This window comes from Pan paniscus, chromosome 2 (genome assembly GCF_029289425.2).
Source record: "Pan paniscus chromosome 2, NHGRI_mPanPan1-v2.0_pri, whole genome shotgun sequence".
NCBI lineage: Eukaryota > Metazoa > Chordata > Mammalia > Primates > Hominidae > Pan > Pan paniscus.
In genome coordinates, this window is record NC_085926.1 from 7552151 (window position 1) to 7566243 (window position 14093).

The following is a 14093-nucleotide window of genomic DNA, read 5'->3' on the forward strand; positions in this document are numbered from 1 at the left end:
AAGATATAAGATGGGCTGGCCAGGAAGTTCCCAAAGGACCAATCCTGTCTTATGCAGCTTCTGTGCCTGCTCTGAAAACCTGGAGGACAGCATCATCCTGAGGCCACGTTTTCACTTTCCAGCCGCGCATTCAGCTAATTGCTTTGGCAGCAATTCTGCCGCCAGGCTGCAGGCCTGGAAACCTGCCCCTTTCAGATAATAGTTCACATCCTTGAAGTGAAAAGACAGCAGTCCATGAACTGGGAAAGATCCACACTTCTGATTTTATGGAGTAAAACTTAGCAAGAAGTTGTGAAGGAAGATTTTGCCAGAATTTAATAGGAGGAGAGAATTCTATAGATAGACCTTTCCAAAGCAATACATCAACATGAAAACCTGTAGCCATGGTGAGCGCTTGCCTCAAGGGACAGAAAACAAAGTACAAGTCTGGGGATGGTGCTGCACTTGAGTTACCTTTAAATGAGAGGCACAGTTTCATCCCCGGGCTTATACTGACCCAGTAAAAGCTGAGTCTGAGCGTACTCCCTGGGCAAGAAAAATAGATTTTCCTTAATCAGAGCTTTTCACTATTAAAAGGCAGTTGTATAAGTTCCACAATTATGTCAGGAAATCTAGACCTAAAGCTCTTGATTGATTTCAAGCCAGGAGGGACCTAGTTCATTGTTTGGTACCCAGAGAAGACAAATGAGATAGGACCCCAGTACTGCTGCTTCTAAGAAAAGAGAGCATGCTCACGCTTAGGCGTAAATCATGTGGAAAGAGCCCTGGGTTTATTTTATTTTTACTTTTTTCTTAAGAGACAGGGTCTCACTCTGTCACCCAAGTGGAATGCAGTGGCAGGTAGCTCACTGCAGACTCGAACTCCAGGGCTCAAGGGAAGCTCCTGCCTTAGCCTCTTGAGTAATTGGAACTATGGTGTGCACCACCATGCCTGGCTAATTGTTAAATTTCTTGAGAGATGAGGTCTTGCTATGTTATCTAGTCTCAAATTCCTGGCTTCAAGTCATCCTCCCTCCTCAGCCTCGCAAAGCACCGGGATTATAAATTAGGAGGAGGTAAAGTAGCACCCAACCTGCAGGGCCCTGGGTTTGAAGTCAGATTTGCCTCTGACTTACTGGATGGAAGATCCTGGGTAGTTCCCAGCCTGGCTAAGCCCTATGTCCCATCTGTAAATCAAAGTCGCTGATATTCCAAGAATCCCTTCAGGTGGCAAACTAAGATCACTCCCAAATCTTGACTTATACAGGACTCACAGCTACCTGTTTTCATTGGTTACTGTACCTCTTTGAGTCTAATAATCATGCTATTTTTATGTTGTCTCTTTCCTCCTTAGACAAGTATTTCTTTACTTTTTTTCAATACTGCCCCTTAAGTATTTTTGACACTTTTTTCTCTAATTGTTCTCCCCTCTCCTTATGATTTAAATACCACAGATATCAATTTGTATATCAATTTCTGCAACGTGATTCCTTGGAAGGGCATAAAGCATTGTAAATTCTAAAAATTTTTGAACCTCTAAAGTCAATTTTTGCCCCCTTAGGGGCATTATCACTCCTTGTTAAAAAATGCATGCTTAATACCGCAAGTTATATGTCAACAGGAAATATGTATCTTGTTTGAACAGTATCCTTAGCACAGGGCACATAAGAAATGCAGTGGTATTTATTGGATGGGTGACTGAGTGAATCATTTGATGCATTGAGGATTAACAGAGTCATGTAAAAAAATTGCTTAGTCTTATTCCTGCTACAGAGCAAGTAGAAAATATGTATTAGCTTCCACTTCTGAAACTTGTCAAAACCTTTCAGTAGCATTGATCAAAATTATTTCAGAGATTTATTTTCCTCTTTTTATCTCTAACCTAACTGTTGACACACTGAGTGCACATGCCAATGCCTGATACTCTGTGTACTCTGTACTATGTTAAGTATTTAATGAATGAATAAACGAAAGGAAGAATTAAAATGTAGGGTTTAACTCATCCTTGATCGGAACAATTCCAAGAGTCTAGTGCTTGCCCCACTAGCGAAGGAGACGTGATACCTTTGCTCACAGGCACCATTTCTGTCTCATTACAGTGATTTTGTTCTGCTACCTGAAAGCCCTCTGTAGGCAAAAGAGGAAGCAACCTTGCACAATGCAGTAGTGGCTTATTCAACTTGTTTTTTAACCAGAAAGTCTTTGTGATAAGAATCCTATTACTTTGCAAAAAGAGAGCTTTGCCTCAGGAATGTGAACACGAGAAGAATGAGGTCTAGCAAATTGAATATATGGAGGTAGAAGTCAGCCAAGGAGATGACTTGAGGCAAGGAGGGTAGTGATTGAGAGAAAGAAGAAGGCAATTTTGAGGGTCTGGAAAGGTTCTATTTCCTGATCTGTGTGCTGATTATATGGGTGTGCTCACTTTGTAATAATTCACAAGCTATACACTTAAAATTTGTGTATTTTTCTAGAGGCACAATTAAAAGAAAGAATAATGAGGCCAACAAACTTAACCTTTTGAAAATCAGACACTCAGGCAAGTCAATTTTCTTCTCTGAGCCTCAATTTCTTCCTAATAATAGTACTTACTTCTCAGGTTTGATGTGAGTATTAAATACAGTATCTAAATCACTTAGTGTAGTGCCTGGTTCATTATTTATCAGTTATTACTAATTAGTTATTATTATCATTAACTCAGCCCAAATTTATTAAAACCATACTAAAAGTGTCCATTACTTTTAATTCATATGCAAGGAGTCTAAATTCAGAAAACAGTAAAATGAGGACCCTCCCCTATCCTCTCATATTTCATCATAAAAATTTTCAGATACACAGAAAAGTTGAAAGAATGGTAGAGTCAATGCTCCTAGACTCACCATCTGCATTCTATGCCTAACATTTTGCTAGATTTGCTTCATTGTGTAGCCATCCATCTATCCATCCCTCAGGGACTTCTGTTACGGACACCTGACCATGGCAGTAGGATGGGGACTACTAAGGAAAACAATTGTGCTAGTTTCAGGAAGTCTCTGGCCGAACTTACCCAACGGAGCCACCTTCTGTTGAATAATTCAAATCTTCATATTCATACTTCTCAGCAGTCCAGAAACAACATAACTTGCTGTGGGAGAAGCGGGTAACACAGCGTCAAGGCTGCTATGCCCTACAGAGAAGCAAGTGAAAAACAAAGCCTTCTCCTGACCTTGGCTTGCCCAAGAGAATGTGCAGCAGATGTAAATTCCTCCCAAGAGTTTTTAAATTCATAAATTAACACTGACTTTGAATTAGTCATATTTTCCACTGAATGGATACAGAAAAGCCTAGAGCTTTTTTTTTCTTACAGACAAGCTGAGTTTCCATATTCTAGTTTTTCTGTAACAACTATGTAGCATTTGCACAATAAGAGCATTTGTTTTGGTTCCTGCTTTAATAAATCGTGGTTCTGCTTTAATGAACAAAACCAAATAATTTGTAATTGGTCCATTAATTATCTGCATGTAAATGCCGATGTTAGAGTAACTTAATAAGCCATTGAAAAAGCATTCTTGTTTGCCAGTTGAGTTATACTCTATTTAGTAAATAGCTCTTTTTTGGGAGGTGGGGTGCTTGTTTTCTTTTGTTTTGAAGCAGGGAGGCCTTGGGAAACTAAATCAGAACGCAATCTGAATCCTACAGAGTCCCCAAGGCCTAAACTAGGAAGGGAGGGTTCAATGAAAATTCAATTAATTGAAGTGTTAATTAATGAACCCATCCTATGCCAGATCCATGAGAAAGCCCCTGGCACAGTGGCCTTTCTCAGCACAGCCCCCAGAGAGTGAATTCTTTTTTTTTTTTTTTTTTTTTTTTTTGAGATGGAGTCTCACTCTGTCTCCCATGCTGGAGTGCAGTGGTATAATCTCAGCTCACTGCAAGCTCCACCCCCCGGGTTCACGCCATTCTCCTACCTCAGCCTCCCAAGTAGCTGGGACTACAGGTACCCGCCACCACGCCTGGCTAATTTTTTGTATTTTTAGTAGAGATGGGGTTTCACTGTGTTAGCCAGGATGGTCTCAATCTCCTGACCTCGTGATCTGCCTGCCTCGGCCTCCCAAAGTGCTGGGATTACAGGCGTGGGCCACCGCAAGGCCAAGAGTGAATTATTAATTAATAGCCAGAAGAGTGCTAAACTTTGGGGCACATAAGAATGTGCTATGGTGCTTCCAAAAAAAATCCTATTGCCCAGGTCCAACACCTTATCAATTAAATCAGAAAGTCCAGGTCAGGGTGTGTGCCAGACATCAGTAATTTTTAAAGATCCCCAGATAATTCCAGTATGTAGCAAAATTTGGATAATGGTGGCCTATAAAATGATCCTTTTACCCATCTGACTCTCCCATGTACAAAAGGAAAGAATAGCCAAGCAAAATAACAAAAGCAAAGAAACAGATAAAAGAATAAATTCTCCCCTAATCTATCATCATAAGAAGTGTCATTCCTTTGGATATTTAAAATACAGTGGACTCAACAGCAAGTGAATCATTTCACTAACTGGAGATCCTTTCCAGAAGAACTTGTTTGGAACAGAGAGAGGACTGACTATGGATTCTGAAATGAAGCCCAAAAAAGGCAGAGTGGTGGCCATCAATGGGGAAAGAAGACAAGGCGGGCAAGGACAAGTTTGGATCTTGAACGGTTGGCCAACACTGCTGGCACCCAAGAGTATAACTGCTGTAGTTTGGATGTTTGTCTCCTCCAAATATGATGTTGAAATTTGATCCCAAACACTGGAAATGAGGCCTAATGGGAAGCATTTGGGTCATAGGTGAAGGTTCCTCATGAATGTCTTCGTGCCATCCTCTAGGTAATGAGTGAATGTCAGCTCTATTAGATCCCATGAGAGCTGGTTGTTAAGAAAAACCTGGCACCTCCTAAGTCTCTCTCTTGCTCCCTCTCTTACCATGGGACCTCTGCACACTCCAGCTCCCCTTTGCCTTCCGCCCTGAGTGGAAGCAGCCTGAGGCCTTCACCAGAAGCCAAGCAGGTGCTAGTGCCCTGCTTCTGGTATAGCCTACAGAATGATGGGCTAAATAAACCTCTTTATAAATTTCCCAGCCTCAGGTATTTCTCTGTAGCAACACAAACAGACTAAGACAATGTCTGAAAGAAATATTTCTGAGGGAAAATCCAGACTATATTTTAATGGAAAATCTCAGGCAAAATGCCTCTTCTAGAAATAGGAAAAATGTGTTTTCTGGGGAGGGTGGGAAGCAGAGCCATCTGTTACACCATCTAAAGATGTTTTTGGTTCTTCTTCCAATTGTGATCCCCCAGGACTACCTCCCATTTATCCAACTCAATGTAAATCATCTCCTACAGCCATTTTGAAGCACTAGTGTGTGGGCATTCAGGAAGAGGCAAGTGTATGGCTTTGGTTGCAGTTCTGGGTGTGCCCCTTTTCTAAGAACTTTGAGCCTCACTCTCTGCATTTTGTGGTGGAACTAATATTTGAAGCTTTTCAAAGTGAATGCAAAGATTAAATAAAATCAGGACACTTTTCACAGTGCCTAGAACTCTGCAGGACTCAATGCATGGTGGTGGTTATTATTCACTGTACCTGTCTGGGGTGTCTTACTCAGTTTTCCCACAGTTTTCTTGGTAAGTAGAGTAGAGAGAGAGAGTATGTATCCTTGAGGAGAGATTTGGATCTGGCAGTAGTAGGCTGGACCTATCTCTTACCATCACATGCCAGCCTATGAGAGCGCTAACTATTAGAATTTTAGAAATGTTATGAGTCAGTTTATAAAAACAACCATTATTAAAATTAAATAATACAAACTTACATTCAATACATTAAATTAAAAGCAAAAGCAATAAATACTTAAAACTCATCACTTCCTAATTATTTCACTACATTTTACTGCTTTCTTTTCATCTGAGTTTATTTGTATCTGTTGAGTCTGTATGGTGGAAATACTGTATAATTGTATGCTACATTGCCTCATAATATCACATAGGCACCTTAAAATCAATCATAGTGTTTATAGTATGGAAATCAAGAAATGCTGCAAATCAAGGTGTTTTTACTTTTGTGTTTTCTCTCAGATAACTGGTTGTAAACATTTACCACTATACCTCTGAGCCTGTATGTGGGGAGAGGGAGAAGAGATGAGTGCAACTGAAGCACCTTAACTATTATCAGGAAAGACATCAATAGGTTACGACTTGGAAGATTTTCCCAAAAGTTACCTAGAAAACCACATGGGAAGAAAAAACTTCTCCCCGTATCTTTTTCAAAATAGGCAAGATGCTGAAAAAGAAAATCCAGCAACTAGCCAGAGTCCATGCTCTGTTTTCTAAAGGCAAAATCAATTCTGTTTTCACAAGTGACAGTGATGCCAGAAGATTTTGAAATCGCTTGTGAAAATACGAGAAGACAAACTTTCCCAATTCTGAAAATTGACCTTGTAGAAAAGATATGCATCTGTAATGCTTGTGTTTTATGAATTTAATTTCAAAGGAAATGTATTCAAATGGTCCAAAAAACCAGAAGGTATAGAAAGCTGTGAAATGAACACATCTGTCCTCTTTCTGATACCCACACCACCAGTATCACTGCTGCTCTTTTTATATATCCTTCCAGTTTCTTTTTGCATATCCAAGTAAATAAAATTTGGATTTTTACCACCATCATCCTCCCCCTTTTTACATAAAGTATAGTGTAATATAGTTATTGTCCTTTAGCTTGGCTCCCCCACCCCCACTTAGTAATGGATTTAAGTGCTGTCCATGTAAGTGCAGAGAGCTTTTCCATTTTTTAAGAATTGGGTAACTGCCCAGAGGCCAAAAAAAAAAAAACCTAAAAGGTAGAAAGCAACTTCCAAACTCATTTCTAGCCACTTTCTCTCCTCCTCTCCCAATCCCCCTCCTCCCCCTCCTCTTCTTCCTCTCCCTCCTCCCTCCCTTCCTCTCTTCCTCCCTTTCACCTTCCCTCCTCCCTTCTCCCTCCCTCCTTCCTTCCTTTCTCTCTCTTTCTTTTGCTTGCTTGCTTTCTTTTCTCTCTCTCTCTCTCCCTCCCTCCCTTCCTTTCTTCCTTTCTTCCTCTCCCTCTCTCCTTTCTTTCCTTCCTTTCCTTTCTCTCCTCCTCTTCCTTCTTCTTATTCTTCTTCTTCCTTTTTTTCTTCTCCCTTTTATTCTCTGTGTGTGTGTGTGTGTGTGTGTGTGTGTGTGTGTGTGTGTGTGTATTTTCTCCTACCACCACATTGAGGCCTCCTCACCTCACCTGAGCCAACTGGGCTTCCTGCTTTCTCCAGACCTTTCTTTGCTCTGTATGCTTTTTCTGAAATGCCCCGGATCACCCAGCAAACTCAGGTACGCTGGTGTTTGGTCTATAGCTGTGGTGTGTGGCAAGACTACCAGATCTGTAGTTGGATGGTGCATACTCAAATCCCTGCTCCCTTGCTTACATGCTCCTTCAGTCTCAATTGACTTAATCTTTAATTTCTCTAAGCCCCACTCTCCTACTCAATAAAATGTGGAAGCAGTATTTCACAGTGGATATTAGTGTGGGTTTTAGAGTTAGAAACATCAGGGTTAGAATCCCCATTCATCTTCCTATGGGTTAGTTAACTAGGTAAATTACTTAGTGATTCTTAGCTTTGTTATCACATTTATAAAATATGAAAAATACTCCATCAATTTTTCAAATTTCTGCATGTCTTATGAATAATAAATTCAGCTTTTGTTTCAAAACTCCATCTTTCCAAGAATATTTATATAGCACACACTGTGGAAAATAGAGGCAAGTTTCTCCTTAAGGATCAGAGGAAAATTTGTTTTCTGCTTAGGATAATAAAAATAATGCCCACATTAAAAATTGAAGAGTTTTGCATACAGACCCCTTATAAAATAATGAGGTTTCCTAAACTCAGGGTTTTTCACGTGTAAAACAACCTACAGGTTGTATAGCATGCATCTGGACCTTTTTCACACCCTGTGGGAATTGAGACTTTGGAAACCAAGACAAATGATGTGACTGGCTATTGCTATTCCTGTGAGTAGTAGACTGTCCTTTGTCTCTGACCTAGGAGTCTTGTGTCTTCTTCCAACATTCATGAGACTATGCAAGCTAACTTGTTAGTGTACAAGTAGGGTAAAATCTCAGATCCTTTACAATTCTTGACATTTACTTCATATATTTGTTGTAATAAATATAACATATTAATATATAAAATTATATATATTTTTATATATAAAGCACATATGACAATGCTTCTGCCTAGTCCATAATAGTTGCACAATAAATGAGAGCTATAAATATCAATTTTTCTTATTTTTTCCTGGGTCAGAGGATTGCCTGGGAAGTCAATAAAAGTATAAATGTGAATGATATTATCACAGTGCCTGGTACATGGTAGGCTCATGTATTAGTCCATTTTCTTACTGCTATAAAGAACTCCCTGAGACTGGGTAATTTATTAAGGAAAGAAGTTTAATTGACTCACTGAGCAAGGCTGGGGAGGCTTCAGGAGACTTACAATACTGTCAAATGGCAAAGAGGAAGCAAGGCATCTTCTTCACAAGGTGGCAGGAAAGAGAAGTGCTGAGTGAAGTGGGGAAGAGCCCCTTATAAAACCATCACATCTCATGAGAACTCGCCCACTATCATGAGAACAGCATGGGAGAAACCACTCCCATAATTCAATTAACTCCACCTGATCTCTCCCTTGAAACCTTTTGCCAAAATGAAGGGGCTACAGGCCCCACGTAAGTCTGAAATCCAGCCAGGCAGTCAAATCTTAAAGCTCCAGAATGATCTCTTTTGACTCCATGTCTCACATTCAGGTCACACTGATGCAAGAAGTTGGTTCCCACAGTCTTGGGCAGCTCCACCCCTGTAGCTTTGTAGGGTACAGCCCCACTCCTGGTTGCTTTCATTGGCTGGTGTTGAGTGTCTGTGGCTTTTCCAGGCACACAATGCAAACTGTTGTTTGATCTACCATTCTGGGCTCTGGAAGACAGCCACCCTCTTCTCACAGCTCCACTGGGCAGTGCCACAATGGGGACTCTGTGTGGGGGCTCTAACCCCACATTTCTCTTCTGCACTGCCCTAGCAGAGGTCATTCATGAGGGCTCCACTCCTATAGCAAACTTCTGCCTGGACTTCCAGGTGTTTCCATATATCCTCTGAAATCTAGGTGGAGGATCCCAAACCTCAGTTCTTGACTACCATGCACCCGCAGGCCCAACACCATGTGGAAGCTGCCAAGGCTTGGGGCTTGCACCCTCTGAAGCAGCAGTGTGAGTTGTACATTGGACCCTTTTAGTCACAGCTGGGATGCAGGGCACCAAGTCCTGAGACTGTGCAAAGCAGCGAGGCCCGGGGCCTAGCCCAGAAAACCATTTTTCCTCTTAGGCCTCTGGGCCAGTGATGGGAGAAGTTGCTGTGAAGACCTCTGACACGCCCTGGAAACATTTTCCACATTGTCTTGGTGATTTACATTTGGCTTCTAGTTACTTATGCAAATTTCTGCAGCTGCCTTGAATTTCTCCTCAGAAAATGGGTTTCTCTTTCCTTGTAATCAGGCTGCAAATTTTTCAAACTTTTATGCTCTACTTCCCTTTTAAACATAAGTTCCAATTCCAAACCATCTCTTGAATGCATAGAACCACATGCTTTGAAGCGCACCCAAGTCACGTCTTGAATGCTTTGCTGCTTATAAATTTCTTCTTCCGGATACTCTAAGTCATCTCTCTCAAGTGCAAAATTTCACAGATCTCTAGGACAGGGGCAAAATGCTCCCAGTCTCTTTGCTAAAGCATAGCAAGAGTCACCTTTGATCCAATTCCCAACAAGTTCCTCATCTCTATCTGAGACCACTTGAGCCTGGACTTCATTGTCCATATCACTGTCAGCAGATTTGTCAAAGCTATTCAACAAGTCTCTAGGAAGTTCCAAACTTTCCCACATTTTCCTATCTTCTCCTGAGCCCTCCAAACTCTTCCAACCTCTGCCTGTTATCCAGTTCCAAAGTTGCTTCCACAATTTCAAGTGTCTGTATAGTAGCACCCCATTCCTGGTACCAATTTATTGTATTAGTTCATTTTCATATGGCCATAAAGAACTTCCCGAGACTGGGTAATTTATATAGGAAAGAGGCTTAATTGACTCACAGTTCAGCATGGCTGGGGAGGCCTCAAGAGACTTACAATTATGGTGGAAGGTGAAGAGGGAGCACAAGGCATCTTCTTCATAAGGTGTCAGAAAGGAAAAGTGCCAAGAGAAGGGGAGAAAAGCCTCCTATAAAACCATCAGATCTCATGAGAACGTACTTACTCTCCTGAGAACAGCATGGGGGAAATCACCCTCTGATTCATTTACCTCCACCTGGTCTCTCCCTTGACACGTGAGGATTATGGGGATTATTGGGATTACAATTCGATATGAGATTTGAATGGGGACAGAAAGCCTAACCCATATCAGTTCTTACCTAGGAAATCTTTCTTTTCATTTATTGTATCTTCTTGAAGAAGCTGTGATAGCAGGAAGGGACATGGACATATTATAAATGTAGATTAAGTTCCCAATTTGTTTTCAAGAACTCAACTAATGGGGGGTAGCTCCATAGGGCAGGGGTAAAGGGTCTCATGTCTCAGTGCAGCGTTCTAGTGCCCCACTCTCTGTGCAAAGCTATGATGCAAAGCTATGATGAAGCTATGCAAAGTAGAATGTTGCTAGATCCAGAAACATAATTTGGTCCTGCATTCTAATTCCATAGAAATACCTATCATGGAGAAGAATATATACAGTCCTTGAACCTAAAGCTTTTATTTAAGAATATGCTTGTAGATGCTGGCACTCCTGATTCTTGAACCTAAACCCTGTTTAAAGTAGCCACATCACACTGGGGAGGAAACTCTTTGTGTATGCCCATTCACTTTGTTGCATTGGCTTCCATCTTCCCAACAATCATGTAACAAATATCGCTACATAGGCACTTCAGGCTGGACTCTTGCTAGTCGCTTGCTATGGTGGTAGATGAAACAGACTCAGTCACTCCCCTTAGAAGCTTACAGTTGAGCAAATGTGACAACATCGAATGAGTAATGTACAATAAAGTACAAGTGTAATTGTAATCAGTGCTATGGAGGAAACCAACAGTGAGAAATTAGCTAGGGTAAGTAATCCACCGCTAAATATCAGCCGCTTAGCCTAATAAAAGTTGATTTATCACTCATACTCATGTCACAGTCTAGTGTGGACAGACAGTAGGGATTGGGGTTGGTGTGAGGATGGTAGGTCCTGGGCTCCATTCAGTCTTTCAAGGATCCATACTCTCTTCATTAGTTGGTGCTGCCATTTTGAGGGCCTCCTCCCTTCTCTGTAATCAGCAGGTTGATAGCCATAAGGCAGGATATTGACGGAGAAAGTCCTATGGATGGCCTGCCAGTGGCCCATGTCATTACTGCTTACAGCATAAATACATGATGGGCTTGGAAATGCACTTCAGCTGGATGTCTAAAAGAGTCCCAAGTTGCCTCCTGCCCCAAGGGAGAGTGGCAGTGGATAGGGAGAGTGATCTCTTAGGGTGGTCAGAAAGGGCATCTCCCAGGAATCAACTTAGATTAGAAGCACAGATACTGAAGTCAGACAGCCAGGGTCTCCTCCTGACTCTGCTCCTTACCAGCTGGGTTCTTTGGGTTAATTTGCCTGGTTTCTCCATGTCTCATTCTTCTCAGTTGTAAAATGTGGATGACACTTGTGAGAAATCAAATGAAATAACTGGTACAACCCTTAAGCAACATTTAGCATAGGTCTGATTGGTTCACTCTAAGTGTACCATTACTGTTAAATTATTATTGTGGCTGTCACTAGTAATAATAAGGTGGGATCTGAAGGAATTAGAATTTTAAAATTTTGAAACACTGTTGTCTAAGTTCTGTTACTATTCCCCACAAGCCATCTCAATGTAAAATTTCACCTGATCCTTTGTTAACTGGCTCTATAGAATCTCTTCCCCTAACTTTCTGGTTTAGGGCTCCCATGACAGCCTACAAACAAGGACTCTAATGGGGTAGATACATGATTTTCATTTTAACTCACATTTTGCAATAGCTGTTGTTGTTTTTCTCTTTTGTCAAATGATGTGTTCAACTACAAGCTATTCTTCAATATTCTTTTTAGTCCTAACAATTCTGTGCACCTTTCAATGGCAAATTAAAACATTGTTACAACTGCCTGAATTTTAGGATTTGGGTTTGGCAGTAGGAATCTTGAATTGGCAAATATTTTTACCCACTGACACTTATATTTAAGGCAGATGCTTACAGTTAAGGAGTAACTCATAAAACATTACTCATAACAGTAGAACACTCAGCAGCACCTCAAGTCATTACTCTGCTAACTTTTTTCTTGCATGTGCAGTAGTCCCAGCTCATACTCCTGCCATCTGTATAGCTGTCTCACTATGCAGTGAGAAGCCACCATATCTACTTACTTAAAAGACACCCTATAGGAAGGGCCAAAAGCATTGCTAATCTTAGTAAAACTTATTTTTTAACTTTAAAGTTTAAAGGGGAACCAGCATTTTAGGTGATTAGCATAGATTACACTCTCAATTAACCTGTCTTATTTGATTTGGGGTGCTGTAACTAAACATAAACTGAGTGGCTTATAAACAACAGGCATTTATTTCTCACAGAAGTCCAAGATCAAGGTGCTGGCAGATTTGGAGTCTGGTGAAGACTGGCTTCCTAGTTCACATACATGATGCCTTATCCTTGCATGCTCACGTGGTAGAAAGGACAAGGCACCTCTCTTGGGCCTTTGGTAATAAGGGCAGTAATTTCACTCATGAAGGCTTTGTCCTCATTATTTAATCATCCCCAACGCTTCTACCTCCTAATAACATCATATTGGTGATTGGGTTTCAGCATGTGAATTTTAGGGGATATAAACATTCAGACCATAGTAACCTCTATGTTTTCATCATTTGCACCTCTGTAAAGTGGGGCGTAAGAGATATTATTACATCTCTTTAGTGCAAAGACTCATTGTGAGACTGCATTTTTGCAGTGCCCAAAAAATTGCATGGCACATAGTAAACTATGCTACCTGCTATGAGGGGTCATTACTACCCTCTGTTGTAAATAGCCATTATTTTGGTATTTATTTGACTGATACTTATTAGTTGTCTGTTTGGTGCCAGGCATTGTACTAACTGATGAGGACTCAACTGGTGAACCAAAGCATTGTCCCTGCCCTCACTGAATGTGGCACTTGGCAAGGAGAATAGATGATAATCTAATGTTCTCTCATGTACAGTATGAAACTGCGTCATTGACATCATTGACAATCATTGACAATGAGACTCCATTTTAAGGGAGTTTCACCTAAATCAGAGATTAGGAATGGTATCCTTGCAGAAGTGACTGAGGCATTGAAGGCTGAAGGATGGAGGAGGAGCTAACTTGGGCAAAAGAAAGAAAAGCCATCCACGAGAGAGAGCAGAATATGGCTGTAAAGCTCAGCTATGGTAAACCTCTGGAGAATGCTCATAGGATTGCAGCATGTGGCATGAGGCATAAAAAGCAGGTCTTTAGGCCATGCCAAGAATTAGGGTTTTTAACTTATGAGCAATGAAAACCCATCTGATGAATTTTAAACAGTGAAGAGTAGGGTTACTATGACTAGATTAGATGATTAGATCTGCCTTCTGGAAAGACCGCTGTGTCTGGAGGATGAAATCTAGTGGGTGTGTGTGGATCAGAATGGAGGGTCTTCCAAGACTCTGGGCCTGCCTTAGGAATCCACTGGGCTCAATCTGTGGGAGGTAATGGTGCAAAAGGAGAAATGTAGGTGGCTACGCTAGGTGCTTAGAGGATAAAATCAGTAAGACTTGGTCATGAGTTAGACATGGAAGATGAGAAGAGGAAATGTTAAAATAGACTCTAAAATTCTGATTTTCTAAATGGCACATGCAGATATTGACATATCTGGGAAGAAACATCATGATGTAGTTTTGCAGTTTGAATATATTTTGAAATTAATGTTAATTTCAAATTAGAAAGTATTTGTCAAGTGAAAAACATGTATTGAGCAAGGAAGAAAAGAAAAATAAGTTGCCATGTATTTA

General features: G+C 40.8%; 1 protein-coding gene and 1 long non-coding RNA gene across 9 annotated transcripts in view; one reads left to right on the forward strand and one right to left on the reverse strand.

Moving 5' to 3' along the window:
* Positions 1 to 14093, forward strand: part of GRM7 (glutamate metabotropic receptor 7) — an 880478-nt gene that overhangs the window by 682286 nt on the left and 184099 nt on the right. The window lies entirely within an intron of this gene.
* The window catches only part of LOC117979578 (uncharacterized), a 65476-nt gene that overhangs the window by 38838 nt on the left and 12545 nt on the right, over positions 1 to 14093 (reverse strand). The gene's annotated exons all lie outside the window — the stretch shown is intronic.